Source organism: Oryctolagus cuniculus, chromosome 13 (assembly GCF_964237555.1).
Source record: "Oryctolagus cuniculus chromosome 13, mOryCun1.1, whole genome shotgun sequence".
Classification (NCBI taxonomy): Eukaryota; Metazoa; Chordata; class Mammalia; order Lagomorpha; family Leporidae; genus Oryctolagus; species Oryctolagus cuniculus.
In genome coordinates, this window is record NC_091444.1 from 44,403,497 (window position 1) to 44,418,061 (window position 14,565).

Sequence of the window (14,565 nt, forward strand, 5' to 3'; positions counted from 1 at the left end):
TGTGCTGGTGCCGCAAGGCGGAGGATTAGCCTAGTGAGCTGCGGCGCCGGACAGGATTTCATTTTTTTAAAAAAACCACTATGTAGTGTTTCATGATGGATTTATCCCATACTTTCTCTACCCAGTCTTCAGTTGGTGAACATCTGGGTTTATTCCATATAGTAGCTGTTGTGAGTTGACCTGCAATAAACATGGGGGTACAGATAACTCTTTCATGTGCTGATTTCATTTGCTTTGAATAAATTCCCAGGAATGGGATAGCTGGGTCATATGGTGGGTCTATATTAAGATTTCTGAGGTATCTCTGTACTGTCTTCCACAGTGGTTGTACCAGTTTACATTGCCACCAGCCGTGGATTAGGGTACCTTTTCCCCTACATGCTTGCCAGCATTTGTTGTTTGTTGATTTCTGTATGAAAGCTATTCTAACTGGGGTGAGGTGAGACCTCATTGTGGTTTTGATTTGCAGTTCCCAGATGGCTGGTGATCCTGAGCATTTTTTTAATGTGTCTGTTGGCCATTTGAGTTTCCTCTTTTGAAAAATGCCTGTTCAAGTCCTTAATCCATTTCTTAACTGGATTGTTTGTTTTGTTATTGAATTTCTTGAGCTTTTTATAGATTCTGGATGTTAATCTTTTTCAGTTGCATAGTTTGCAACTATTTTGTCCCATTCTGTTTGCCTCTTCGCTTAGCTGAGTGTTTCTTTTACAGTGCAGAAGTGTCTCAGCTTGATTTTATCTCATTTGTCAATTTTATCATTACCTGTGCTTTTGGGGTCTTGTCCATGAAGTCTTTGCCTATACCAATGGCCTTGCAGAGTTTCCCCAATGTTCTCTAATAATTTGATGGTATCCGGTTGTAGATTTAGATCTTTTGTCCATGTTGAGTGGATTTTTGTGTAAGGTGCAAGGTAGGGGTCCTGCTTCATGCTTTTGCACACAGAAACACAGTTTTTCCAGCACTTTCTGTTGAAGAAACTGTCCTTGCTCCAGGGATTGATTGTATCTGCTTTGTCAAAGATAAGTTGGTTGTAGATGCTTGGATTGATTTCTGGAGTTTATATTCTGTTCCATTGATCTCTTTTTTTTTTTTTTTTTTTTTTTTTTTTTGCCATTACCAGCTGTTTTAACTGCCCTGTAGCATGTCTTGAAATCTGATACTATGATGCCTCCAGCTTTGTTTTTGTTGTATAAGATTGCTTTAGCTATTTGGGGGCTCCTGTGTTTCCATATGAATTTCAGCATTGTTTTTTCTGTATCTAAGAAGAATGTACTTGGTATCTTGATTATAATCACATTGAATGTGTAAATTGCTTTCAATAGTATGGACTGGTTCTTCCAGTCCATGAACACGGAAGATTTTTCCATTTTTGTGTCTTCTATTTCTTCAATGTTTTTATAATTCTCATCATAGAGATCTTTGATGGCCTTGGTTAAATTTATTCCAAGGTACTTGATTTTTTTTTTTGTAGCTGTTGTGATTGGGATTGATCTTAGAAGTTCTTACTCAGCCATGGCATTGTCTGTGTATACAAAGGCTATTGATTTTTGGGTGTTAATTTTCTATCTTGCTACTTTACCCAACTCTTCTATGAGTTCCAATAGTCTCTTAGTGGAGTCTTTTGGATCCCCCTTATATAGAATCATGTCATCTGCAAATAGGGATAGTTGGACTACCTCCTTCTCAATTTATATACCTTTGATTTCTTTTTCTTGCCTAATGGATCTGGCTAAAACTTCAATTTTCTGCATTTTAAAATTGTTTAATGAGTTGGTATCATTTCTATAAAAACAATAGTAGATTTTATACTTTTAAATTATTTATTTGAAAAGTGGAGAGAGAAAGACACAGAAAGATCTGCCATGCACTGTTTAATCCTCAAATGTCCAAAACATCCAGGGCTAATCCAGGCCAAAGCCAGGAGACCAGAACTCAGTCTGTTCTGGTGGATGCAAGGACCCAGGTACTTGACTTTGTTGGGTCAATTAGCAGGCCAGTTTGTGTTGCTGGGGCACCACGTATGACGCCTCTCCCGACTCCGCAGGGTAGCGTCAGGTGGTCAAAGCAGGCCCCCAGCTTTAGCAGCACAGCACAGCACAGCACACGGGTCACAGGAAGTTACAAGGACTTAGCCACCAGTATCCATACCTGTAGCTGTAGCACCCAGTGGAACTTGTCTCGCTTCCTGCTGGGTGTGTTGCTGTGGTGAGCTGACCACGCGGGAAGTCAGCCTAGGCAGTTTATGTCTTGCCTTTGTTGTTCTCAGTGATAACTACTTTGACAGCTTTCATCTTTACGTGTGTATTTGAAAAGCCACAGAAAGACTGTTGAAATCTTTGGATAAATAGTTGTTGTAGCTAATGTGAACTTTTTTATCATGTAATATTTTGAAAGAGAAGAGTAGTAAGCAATCAGTATGATTTTTGTTTATATTCAAGCATAGTACAAAAAATATTCAACTATTCAAGTAGAAATACATTCAAGTTACAATAAATGTGAAAGAGGTGAATGTGTTAAAATGAATATATAAAATAGGACTTCAGTTTTTTTAATAGAAAACTTTTATTTAATATAAATTTCAAAAGTACAACTTTTGGATTATAGCGGTTCTTCTCCCCATAACCACCCTCCCACCCACAAATCATCCCATCTTCTACTCCCTCTCCCATCCCATTCTTCATTAAGATTCATTTTTAATTATCTTTATTTACAGAAGACCAACTCTATACTAAGTAAAGATTTCAACAGTTTGTACCCGCAAAGACACACAAAGTCTAATGTACTGTTTGAAGACTAGTTTTACCATTAATTCGCATAGTACAACACATTAAGGACAGAGGTTCTACATGGGGAGTAAGTACACAGTGACTCCTGTTGTTGATTTAACAATTCACACTCTTTATGAGGTCAGTAATCACCCAAGGCTCCTGTCAAGGGCTGCCAAGTCTATGGAAGCCTCTTGAGTTCACAAGCTCTTATTTAGACAAGGCCATAATCAAAGTGAAAGTTCTCTCCTCCCTTCAGAGAAAGGTACCTCCTTCTTTGATGGCCCCTTCTTTCCACCGAGATCTCACTCACAGAGATCTTTTGTTTAGGTCATTTTTTGCCGCAGTGTCTTAGCTTTCCATGCCTGTGTTACTCTCACGGGCTTTTTAGCCAGATCCAAATGCCTTAAGAGCTGATTCTTGTTACTCGAGGGGTTCTTGTCTTCACACGAGAAAGAATTCAGGCATGAGACAGAACGGAGTGATAAGGCTCTATTAGGGATAGGGCATCTGTCAGAACGGAAGGGACAGAGAGCACCCAGTTGGGCGGCTCAGCAGAGAGACAAAGGGCTGAGCGTGCAGTCTGTTTGGACTCCCTAGGTTTTAAGGGAGTTTGTTTACCCACCTCCCCCTCTTCTCCAGAACTAAGGATGGAGAGTCCTGGTGAAAGGGTTTGTTGGGGTGAAAATTAGCAAATTTCTTCCCAGATTTGCTGACACCCGGGCATAGTAGGGCTTCTAGAGCTTCCGCAGTAGGTGCTGGTCTTCAGGCCTTTCTCATACACACATAGGCTCAATTTCTGACTTCCCACCTAACAATTCTGAGGCCAGAGTGCTGTTTAGGACATCTGCCATTCTGTGAGTCTGCTGTGTATCCCGCTTCACATGTTGGATCATTCTCTTAACAGGAGGACATTTAATAAAATGAATGTCTTATTGTAAATTGACCTCCCAAGCTGATCTTCAATTTGTGTGTGTGTGTGTGTATGTGTGTGTGTATCATCCCAAGCAGCAGCTTAAGCTGCAGGACCACAACCCCTGTACCACGCTACGCTTTTAAACAGTCAGGATGAAGTTTCTCTCCTTTGGATGGTTCAGCCGTGTCAGGAGCCAGGTGCTTCTCCTGGTCTCCCATGCAGGTGCAGGGCCCAAGCACTTGGGCCATCCTCCTCTGCCCTCCCAGGCCACAGCAGAGAGCTGGACTGGAAGAGGAGCATTTCATATGGGCAGCAGATCAAGTATGTGTGGTTTTCTTATATATATAAGAATTATATAACAAACAGTAAAAGAATTATGTTAGAATATTACTTAAAAACTAGATCTATACCTTGTGTTGTGTCAAAACCAATTGATGAGGTAATAGAACATACCTGAAATACAGAGTTGACTACACAACAAACCAAGATCAGAATAAGCGTGATGATGTGTCAGAACAGTGGAAAGAGTCTCTCAGTTTTCATGTGATAGAAAAAATTCACAATAAGAAGCATATGTTGTTTTAAAATATTAAGCTGCATAATAAGAAAACATAATGAAAAGATACACCAGGGAAATATTTGAAGCAAATATGGTAATGAAAAAGCATTACAAAAAATTTCTACAACTTGATAATGCTATATCAATAAAGAAATTGAATTCAAAATTATCTGCAATATTGCACTAGTTAAGTAAAAGTAGTGAAAAAATTTAAAATGCAAGAATTCCTTGAATTTATATGTTGAAATAGATTTTCTTGACATTTTCTAAGTTGTCAATGTCATATTTTCAACAGTACTAAAACATTTATCAAACATTCCAGCAGACTTCAAGGTATTTTTTCCATTTTAATTTGAGAGGCAGAGAGTCTCTCATACCCTAGTTCACCTCCCAAGCCTGCAAGTGCTGGGCTGATATCAGGAGACAGGAAACTCAGTCCTTACCTTGTGGGTGGCAGGAAGGCAACTACTGAGTTATCACCAGTACCTTCCAGGGTCTGTTAGTAGGAAGCTGGAGTCAGTAGCCAGAACTGGTAGTCAAACCCAGGCGTTCTGCTGTGAGACATAGGGGTCCTAACCAGTATCTCAACCGCTGGGCCAAACACCCCAAAAGAGACCATACTAACACCAGTGACACACACAATCCCTAGATTCCAAGGGCAATCTGGTGTTATATTAGTTATGATATAAAAATAATGAAGTTCCTTGACTGGCGCCGTGGCTCACTAGGCTAATCCTCCGCCTGTGGCACCGGCACCCCAGGTTCTAGTCCCGGTCAGGGCGCCGGATTCTGTCCCGGCTGCTCCTCTTCCAGGCCAGCTCTCTGCTGTGGCCCGGGAGTGCAGTGGAGGATGGCCCAAGTGCTTGGGCCCTGCACCCGCATGGGAGACCAGGAGAAGCACCTGGCTCCTGGCTTCGGATCAGCGTGGTGCACCAGCCATAGCGCGCCCGCCACAGTGGCCACTGGGGGGTGAACAAACAGAAAAAGGAAAACCTTTCTCTCTGTCTCTCACTGTTCACTCTGCCTGTCAAAAATTAAAAAAAAAAAAATGAAGTTCCAGCTAAAAAGTCGAAACAAAAAAAAGAAAAAGAAGACTCCTGGATGGCCAGGCCTGAGTCAGGTGCCAAGCTTTGTGCTGAGGTTAGTGCCACTGTGGCTCTTTGAGGGGATCATCTGCAAGAGTGTGGAAACAGGAGGAATGGAGAAAGAAAACAAAGTTTGAAACAGTCTGGCCAAGTTTAAGGAGCCAGGACTTTGGTGTGAAGAGCTTTGGGCTGGAATGCAAGCCCTGGGACTCCTCAGCAGTGCCTCCTAGGATTGGTCACTTCACCCTTGGAGCCCCATTTTCTCGGCTGTAATGTGGATTTTCTGCTAAAGAGTTTGTGCTGCATTGCTGGGGAGAATTAAATGGTGCAATGTTGCAAAGTAGCAGTTGCTGTCTTATCGCTGTTTAGAGGGTGAGTTGAGAGGAGCCAGCCTTGCTTCTCCAGAGCACAATGTTCCTGATACTTGCTGCCATGACCTTGGCTGTAGTCCTGTTATACCATGGAGAGAATTCAAGACTTTTAAAAACACAGTTAAAAAAAAAGTCTGACTTGGAATCACAAATGTCTGGTTTCTTTGCTGACATTGATAAAGAATAAGATCATATTAAGATCATTGAATTCAGCAGTGAATTTCAGACTTCATAATTTTTACCTGTAAGTGAAAACACTTCAAAGTTAGAATTACAAAATCATTTCCCAACTTCTGTATATGATGATGTGGTAGGGAGGGCGTCCCTGGAGGATGTGACTTTTCCTGATGTACATGATAATCTTCCATTTTAAGATATACCTACTCAGGTGCAGCAATACCGATTCTTGTCTGTAGCAGGGCACCCTATACGTAGATCTCAGCAATTCTTTTCTTTGTTTTAAAAGCATTTAAAATTTGTGACATGTAGTTGTGCATTTTTGAGGAGTAGACTACAATATTTCCTTTTACACACAAGGCAAACCCATCAAACCAGGCAACCAGTCTTGGATCCTCCTCATTCTTCCCCTGTGTTTGGACCCTACCAGCTCTTCTCCTCCAGTGATGGACCATGTACAACACCTTACTGTGAACTGTAGCACCCAGCTGCACTGTGGAACATTAAAACTCACTCCTTCGGTCTGCCTGTGTTTCAGTACCTCTTATCCAGTGTTCCTCTATCTCTCCTCTCACTATCTTTTCCTGTGGGTAATAATCACTGTTCTAGCTCAAGATGAGCTATTTTTTAACTTCCACACATGTGGGAGAACATACAATATTTATCTTACTGTGTCTGACCCCTTTCGCTTAACATAATAATCTCCATTACATTCATTTTTCTGTAAGTGTGAGGGTTTCTTTATTTTTTATGGCTGAATAATATTCCTCTCTGTGTGTGTGTGTGTGTGTGTGTGTATACCACATTTTCATGATCAGACTATCCATCAGTGGACATCCAGGTTAATTCCATATCTTGGCTGTTGTGAATAGTGCTGCAATGAACAAGAGAATTTAGGTACCTTTTTCATATGCAGACTTCATTTCCTTTGGATGTCTATCCAGAAGTGGGACAGTTGGGTCAAATGGTGGTCTATTTTTTAAATTTTTTAGGAGCTCTCATATTGTTTCCATAATGCCTGAAGTAACTTGCATTCATTCCTACCAGTAGTGTGTAAGAATTCCATTTATCCACATTCTTACAAGTATGTTATTTTTTGTCTTTTTTTACAATAACCATTCTAACTTGGAGTGATATAATACCTTGTTATGGTTTTGATTTGTGTGAACCTGATAGCCAGTGATGTTGAATGTTTTTTCATTTGTTTCTTGGCTATTTGTATTCTTTTGAAAAATATCTATTAAAATCTTTTGCCCATTTACTAACTGAGTTGTTTGTTGTTTTTTGAATTTCTTATATATTCTGGAATTGAATGCTTTGTCAGATGAATAATATGCAAACATTTTCTCCCATTCTGCTTGCTGTCTCTTTATTGTTTCCTTTCTTGTACATTTTGAATTGGTTTTTGTATAAGGTGAGAGATGTGTATGGGGGGGGGCAGTATCTTGTTTCAGTCTTCTGCTTATGTATATCCAATTACCCCAGCACCATTTACTGAAGAGACTGTGCTTTCTCCAGTGTGTTTTTTGGTACCTCTGTCAAAGATCTGTTGGCTGTAGATGTGTGGGTCTGTATTTCTGGGATCTCTATTTCACTGGTCTTTATTTTTTTTTTTAATGCTAGTACTCTGTTGTTTAGGTTACAATGGCTGTGTGGTACATCTTGAAATTTGGTATTGTTGTACCTCTGACTTTGGTCTTTATCTTCAGTATCACTTTGGCTATTTGTGGTCATTTGGGCTTCTATATGAATATTTATTTTTATTTGGGAGGTAGAGTTATGGACAGAGGGAGAGACAGAGAGAAAGGCCTTCTATCCACCGATTCACTCCCAAATGGCTACAATGGCAGGAGCTGAGTTGATCCAAAGCCAGGAGCTGGGAGCTTCTTCTGGGTCTCCCATGAGACGCAGGGGCCCAGGCACTTGGGCCATCTTCCACTACTTTCCCAGGCCATAAGCAGAGAGCTGGATCAGAAGAGGAGCAGCCTGCACCCATATGGGATGCTGGTGCTGCAGGCAGAGGCTTAGCCTACTAAGCCACAGCACCAGCCTCCAATATGAATCTTAGAATTGTTTTTCCTAGTTCTGAAAAAAATGTAGTTGGAACTTCTGATGGGGATTATGTTGATCTGTAAATTTCTTTGGGTAGTGTGGACATTTTAATAATATTAAATCTTGCAATGTGTAAACATGGGGGGGGGGTCTTACCATTTTATGTCTTCAATACATTTCATTAGAGTTCTATAATTCTTGTTGTAGAAGTCTTTCACAGTTTTGGCTAATTTTATTCCAAAGTGTTTATTATTTGTTTTTGTAGCTACCATGAATGGGCTTTTTTTTTTTTTCACCTATAAGCAGGGTTTTTTGGTCAATTAGTCACTCACAATTTTTTTTTAACGAAATAGAACCAATGACAGTGTCACATCTCTATTTCTGGTGTGATTACAAGATAATAGTTAGGTTTATTTAAACTTGAAGCCATTTCTTCTAAATAGTTTATGCATAGTAATTTCATGCAGATTGCAATGTAAATAATTATACATTATTACATTTTTTTGTACTCTATTAGTTCCCACAGATTAGGGAAAATTTATGGTATAACAGTTTCCAGTCGCATCCATTTTGTTGCAAGACAGAATTTCTTTCCTTTTTTTACAACTAAGTAATATTCCATAGTACATATGTACATTTTCTTTATACAGTCATTGGTTGATGGTCATTTGGGTGATTCCATGTCTCTCACCTATTATGAATTGAGCTGCAGTAAGTGTGGGGGTACAGCTAACTCTTTCAAATGCTGATTTCATTTCGTTTGGGTAAATTCCCAGGACAGACTTTTTTTTTAAGATTTGTTTATTTGGAAGGCACAGTTTCAGAGAGAGGCAGATAAAGATCCTCCATTCACTGATTTACTCGCCGAATTGTCGCAACGGGCCAGAGCTGGGCCGATCCGAAGCCAAGAACCTGGAGCTTCTTCTGGGTCTCCCACATGGGTGCAGGGCCATCTTCCACTTCCTTCTCGGCCATAGCAGAGAGCTGGATCAGAAGTGGAGCAGCTGGGTCTCAAACTGGTGCCCACATGGGATGCCAGCACTGCAGGTGGCAGCTTTACCCACTACGCCACAGTGCTGGCCCCTAGATTTGTTCTTATAGTTTCCTTCTTAGCAAGTTTGGTGGTGGTGTATAAAAATGCTATTTATTTTGTGTGTTGATTTTTGTATCCTGCAATTTTACTGAATTTATCAGTTCTAATGGTCTCTTGGTAAAATCTTTAGGTTTATTTGTGTATAAAATCATGTCTTATGCATGGAGGAATAATTTGACTAACTCCTTTCCCATTTGTTTGCCTTTCATTTCTTAATTGTCTAGCCAAAGCTCCCACTAATATATTGAATAAGGAGTGAGCATCCTTGTCTGATTCTGGATCTCAGAAGAAATATACTCAACTTTTCTCCATTCAATATGATGTAGGGTGTGGATTAATCCTATATAGCCAGCCAGCGCCGCGGCTCACTAGGCTAATCCTCCACCTTGCGTGCCGGCACACCGGGTCCTAGTCCCGGTCGGGGCGTCGGATTCTGTCCCAGTTGCCCCTCTTCCAGGCCAGCTCTCTGCTGTGGCCAGGGAGTGCAGTGGAGGATGGTCCAACTGCTTGGGCCCTGCACCCCATGGGAGACCAGGAGAAGCACCTGGCTCCTGCCATCGGATCAGCATGGTGCACCAGCCGCAGTGCGCCGGCCGCGGCGGCCATTGGAGGGTGAACCAACGGCAAAGAAAGACCTTTCTCTCTGTCTCTCTCTCTCTCACTGTCCACTCTGCCTGTCCAAAAAAAAAAAAAAAAATAAAAAATTCCTATATAGCCTTTTTTATATTGAGCTATGTTCCTTACATACCTAATTTATTCAGGCTTTTAATAATGAGTGAATATTGAGGTTTATTGAATGCTTTTTTTTCATCTGTTGAGACCATCTTTTATGATTCTTAGCCTTTTTCCTGTTGATGTGATGTATTATATTTATAGATTTGTAGATGTTGAACCATCACATCATCCTTGGGTTAAATCTCACTTGCTCGTGAAGTATGCTTTTTTTGATATGTTATTGTATTCTGTTTGCTAATATTTTGTTGAGAATTTTGGCATCTGTGTTCATCAGGGATATGATCCTTTTTGTGGGGAGTGTCTTGTCTTGTAGGATCAAGGCAATGCAGGCCTCAGAGAATGAGTTTGGAAAGGGAAGTTAACTCTCCTTTAATTTTTGAGAATAGTTTGAGAAAAATTGATGTTAATTCTTTCATAAAATTTTTGTAATTTATTAATGAAGCTTTCTGCTTCTGTGCTTTTATTTGTTGAGATACTTTTGATTACTGATTTGATCTCATTTCTCATCAGTATGTTCAGGTTTTCTGTGTTCTTGTGGTTTAGTTTTGATAGGTTATATGTGTTCAATAATTGATTTCTTCTAGGTTTTTCATTTGATTTGGAATATAGTTGTTCATAATAGTCCCTAGTGATTCTATTTCCTTTTTAAAAATATTTATTTATTTGGAAGGCAGAGACAGACTGAAGAGATCTTTCATCTACAGGTTCACTCCACCAATGGAGCTCAACAGCCAGGGTTGAGCCAGGCTGAAGCCAGGAGTCGGGAACTACATCTGGGTCTCCCAAGCGCTTGGGCAATCCTCTGCTGCCTTTCTAGGAGCATTAGCAGGAAGCTGGACTAGAATCCTCGCTGATGGGGTGGCAGCCTAACCTGCTGTGTCACAATACCAGCCCTGTCCCTTCCACTTGTGCTTGTCTTAGAATGCCTTTGTTTCTCCTGCATTTATGAAAGATAATTTCACAGGGTGAAGTATTCTGTGTGGGCATTTATTTTCCTTTCAGAGCTTGGAAAGTATCCTTGCATTCCCGCCTGGCCTCTAAGATTTCTGTTGAAACATCTGTTCTTATTCTAACGAAGCTTCCCATAAAGAGGTCTTGGCACTTTTCCAGATCTTAAACTTCTCTCTTTGTGCTATGCTTTTGAGATTCTGAGTATATTGTGTGAAAGTGAAGACCTTTTCTGATCATGCCTTTTTGGGGTCTTGTGAGCCGCATGTCCTTGGATGCTCCTATCTGTGACCACACTGGGGTGTTTTCAGCTATTGCTTCCTTCAGAAGGATTCTTAAGCCCTGGCTGCTGTCTTCTCGGGGGTTCCCCAGTGTCAATATTTATTTGGTTAGTGGTCTCCCCAGAGTCTCAGGGTCTATCTTCCTTCCTGTCTCTTTTCTTCGTTGTCATTGTTGTTTGAGGTAGTTCACACTGGCTACCTTCAGGTTTGGATGTTTTTCCTTCTGCTGAATCAAGTCTGTTGAGCCCTTCAGTTCTATTTTTTATTTGCTTTTTTAAGTTCTTCATTTCAAAGATTTCTTTTTGGTTCTTTTTCAGGCTTTCAAGCTCCACTGAATTTTTCATTTATACGATGTATAATGATATTTCTGATTATACAAGTAATGTATTATTACTTGTATATAGTTCATAATAATACCCAGTGATTCTGTTCCCTTTTTAAATTTTTTAATTTATTTTATTTATTTGAAAGGCAGAGACAGAAGATCTTTCACCTGCAGGTTCGCTCCACAAATGGCCACAACAGCCTTGGGAATGTATTGTCTTTCTGATTTCATGTTGTCTTTGAGCTTCTTCATGACCATTCTTTTGAATTCTCTATCAGGTATCTCAATTAGCTTCTTTTTTTTAATTTATTTATTTTAAGGCAAAGTTACAGAGACACAGAGGGAGAGGGAAGTGGGGTCTTCCATCTGCTGGTTCATTCCCCAAATGGCTACAATGGCTGGAGCTGGAACAATCATAAACCAGGAGCCAGGGTCTTCCTGCAGGTCTCCCACACGGGTGCAGGGGCTCAAGGACTTGGGCCATCTTCTACTGCTTTCCCAGGCCATAGCAGAGAACTGAATCGGAAGTGGAGTAGTCAGGACTTGAACTGGCACCCGTGTGGGATGCTTGCACTGCAGGTGGCAGCTTTACCCGCTACACCACAGCACTGGGCCCTCATTAGCCTCTTCCTCTTTGAGATATGTTGGTAGAGAGTTACTGTATTCCTTTGGAGGCATCTTTTTCCCTATAACTTGTGACTATATTGAGATGTATGCATCTGGTGGGTCAGTTGTCTCTGTGGTCTTTTATAAGTTGGCTTTTGTTTTCTACTTTTTTTTCCAAGATGTGCCATAGGGTGTTGGTTTGGTCAGTAGTGTAGGCTTTGATGTCACTTGGAGGCCGTGATGTGGGCTCTATCATGTCTTCAGCAGTCATTGATGGCTGTAGCAGTGCAGTCAGAGAGACTCACTGTCTCCAGCGGTTGTGGGAAAGCGGGACTGACGTGGTGCACCTGATGGTGAGGGGAAGGTTGTCTACTGTAAGGCTTTCTGGTAATGGAAGTGGTAGCACCTGGACTGGGTTATTTCTTCTGGTGTAGCTGGGATGTCCTCTTCTGTTGGAAGGCTTCTCCTAGGTTGGCAACCATCGTGGGAGCGGGTACTTGTAGCACACACCCTCAGTTCCAAGAGCGGGATGGGCACAGAGCATTGGCCTTGTAGGGGAGGCCTAAAGGGAGGCACAGCTCCCATCTTCAGGTCCTCAGGCAGCTGTGCAGGGTAGGGTGGCAGGTAAGACTGCAGCACTCTCCTGGTGCTGGCTCTCAGCCGCCAGCAGCAGCCAATCAGGGAGGGGAAGGTAGGTGACATCACAGCGCTCATTCTCAGCACCTGCTCCCAGTGCACTGCACAGGCAGGAGAAATGCCACTAGCCAAGGAGAAAGGGATAAGTGAGACATCAGCTCTTACTGTCTGTCCCTGGCAGGTGGAGCCCAGATGCGGCTAGCAGAGGAGGAAGAGGTTGGCAAGATGTCAGCTCTCCCTGTAGGCCCTGGCTGTGAGGCCCTGGCAGAGGGGAGTAAAAGCAACTCGCCAGTGGGGATGCGATGAGCAGGAGGGGTGCTCAGCCTCTAGGCTCTGGCTCTTCGTTCCTCGTAGAGGTGGCTGAAAAGCAGCTGGCAGTTTTGTCACTGAGTTCTGATTTCATTTGTTAATTTCAAATTTCTGATCAGCTTTTCACCTTCTTTTGCCAACTTCCTGCAGGAAGACTTGTGATTTGTGAGGCGTTTGATAGGGCAACATCTATAGAGAAGGCAGTGGGTCATTGTGGTGGGCTGAATAGAGTCCTACCAAAGAGACCCATGTCCCAGGGCCTGAAACCTGGGAATATGTTACCTGACAGCATTGCAGATGTGATTAAGTCAAGGGTCTTGAGTTGGATGAATTGTCCTGGATTAGCCGCATGGACCCAATGTAGTCCCAGCAGTCCTTGCAGTGAAAGCAGGTGGCAGCATCGGCAGAGAAGGAGGTGTAACCGCAGAAGCAGAGTTCAGAGCAGAGGGATATGTTTGCTGGCTTGGAGGGTGGGATGGGGCCGTGAGCCAAGGAATGCAGCAATCTCTAAAAGCTGGAAATGGCAAGAAAACACTCTCCCCTGGAATCTTTAGAAGGAGCACAGCCCTGCCAGTTCCTGATCCCAGTGAGACTCATGTCAGACTTCTGACCTCCAGAATGTAAGGTAATAGCTTTATGGTGTTTGAAGCCACCAAATGTGTTACTCGTTTCAGCAGTGATTGGAAACGAATACAGACACATATTGTGTCTGGGTGAATGAGGGTGGAACTGCTGGATGGAATCCTGCAATGTTGTCTGTGTTCGTTTTTAGTGTGGCTTAAAACAGCACAAAACGTGTTTGGCCTTTGAGTTAACCATGTGATTGCCTCTGCTAGAAAGTCAAGCTGATACTGATCTTTCTCAGCAGCAAGGTAGCTTCTAAGGCAAAGCCAGGAATGCTGACGTCAGCGACGCAGGGTTTGAGGGAGGCAGAGGTATGAGGTTGAGTGTGTTCTTGCACCCTTTTGTACAGTAAGTTCTTTCATTTATTTTTGTCTGGGTTTTGCTTTCAGATTTGCATAGTCCTCATATTAACTAGGAGCTGGGAAGCCATCTGTAGCTGTCACTGGACATCAGTGGCAGGTGCTGGGGTGGAAAATAAGAAAGAGCATTGCCTGTGGCACTGGAAATAACTGTTCAGAGCAGATTCTCTGTCTCTGTTCCATTCCTAGAATCCAGACGGTGGTTCTAGGTCAAAAAAACTGCCGTGAACCCCTAGGTCCTCGAGGGAAAACCCTTAGATGAGAGTTGTACATTGGAGTGGTTGAACATCCTAGCTCTCCAGTTCTGATCACTTAGAACTGAAGGCCTCAGCCAATTAGGAAACCTCCATATATTTATAGTTTTCTGTGTGCTAAATGAGTATAAAAATACTAGCCCCTAGGGTTGCTGTGAAAATTTTAGAAAAAAAAAAAAAGGTGCTTAGCACACAGTAAGAACTTCATATAGTCTCGTCATACATAATTATAACTGCTATAATTACTATAATCAGGAAAATTCAGAATTCTAAAAGGAGAAATTAATGAGCTACTAATTATGTTTTTTTAAAGGTTTATTTTTATTTATTTGAAAGGCAGAGTTAGAGAGAGAATCAGAGATCTTCCATCCACTTGTTCACTCCCCAAATGGCCGCAACAGCGAGCTGGGCCGATCCGAAGCCAGGAGCCAGAAGCCTCATCCAGGTCTCCCACATGAGTGCAGGGATCC

At 41.9% G+C, this 14,565-nt stretch overlaps 1 protein-coding gene across 10 annotated transcripts in view; it reads left to right on the forward strand.

Moving 5' to 3' along the window:
- Positions 1-14,565, forward strand: part of CACNB2 (calcium voltage-gated channel auxiliary subunit beta 2) — a 510,382-nt gene that overhangs the window by 216,514 nt on the left and 279,303 nt on the right. Inside the window, exon 1 of one of the 10 annotated variants that reach the window (XM_070054893.1) lies at positions 1,084-13,483. The gene's annotated coding sequence lies outside the window, so the exon portion shown is untranslated. 10 annotated transcript variants of the gene reach the window in all.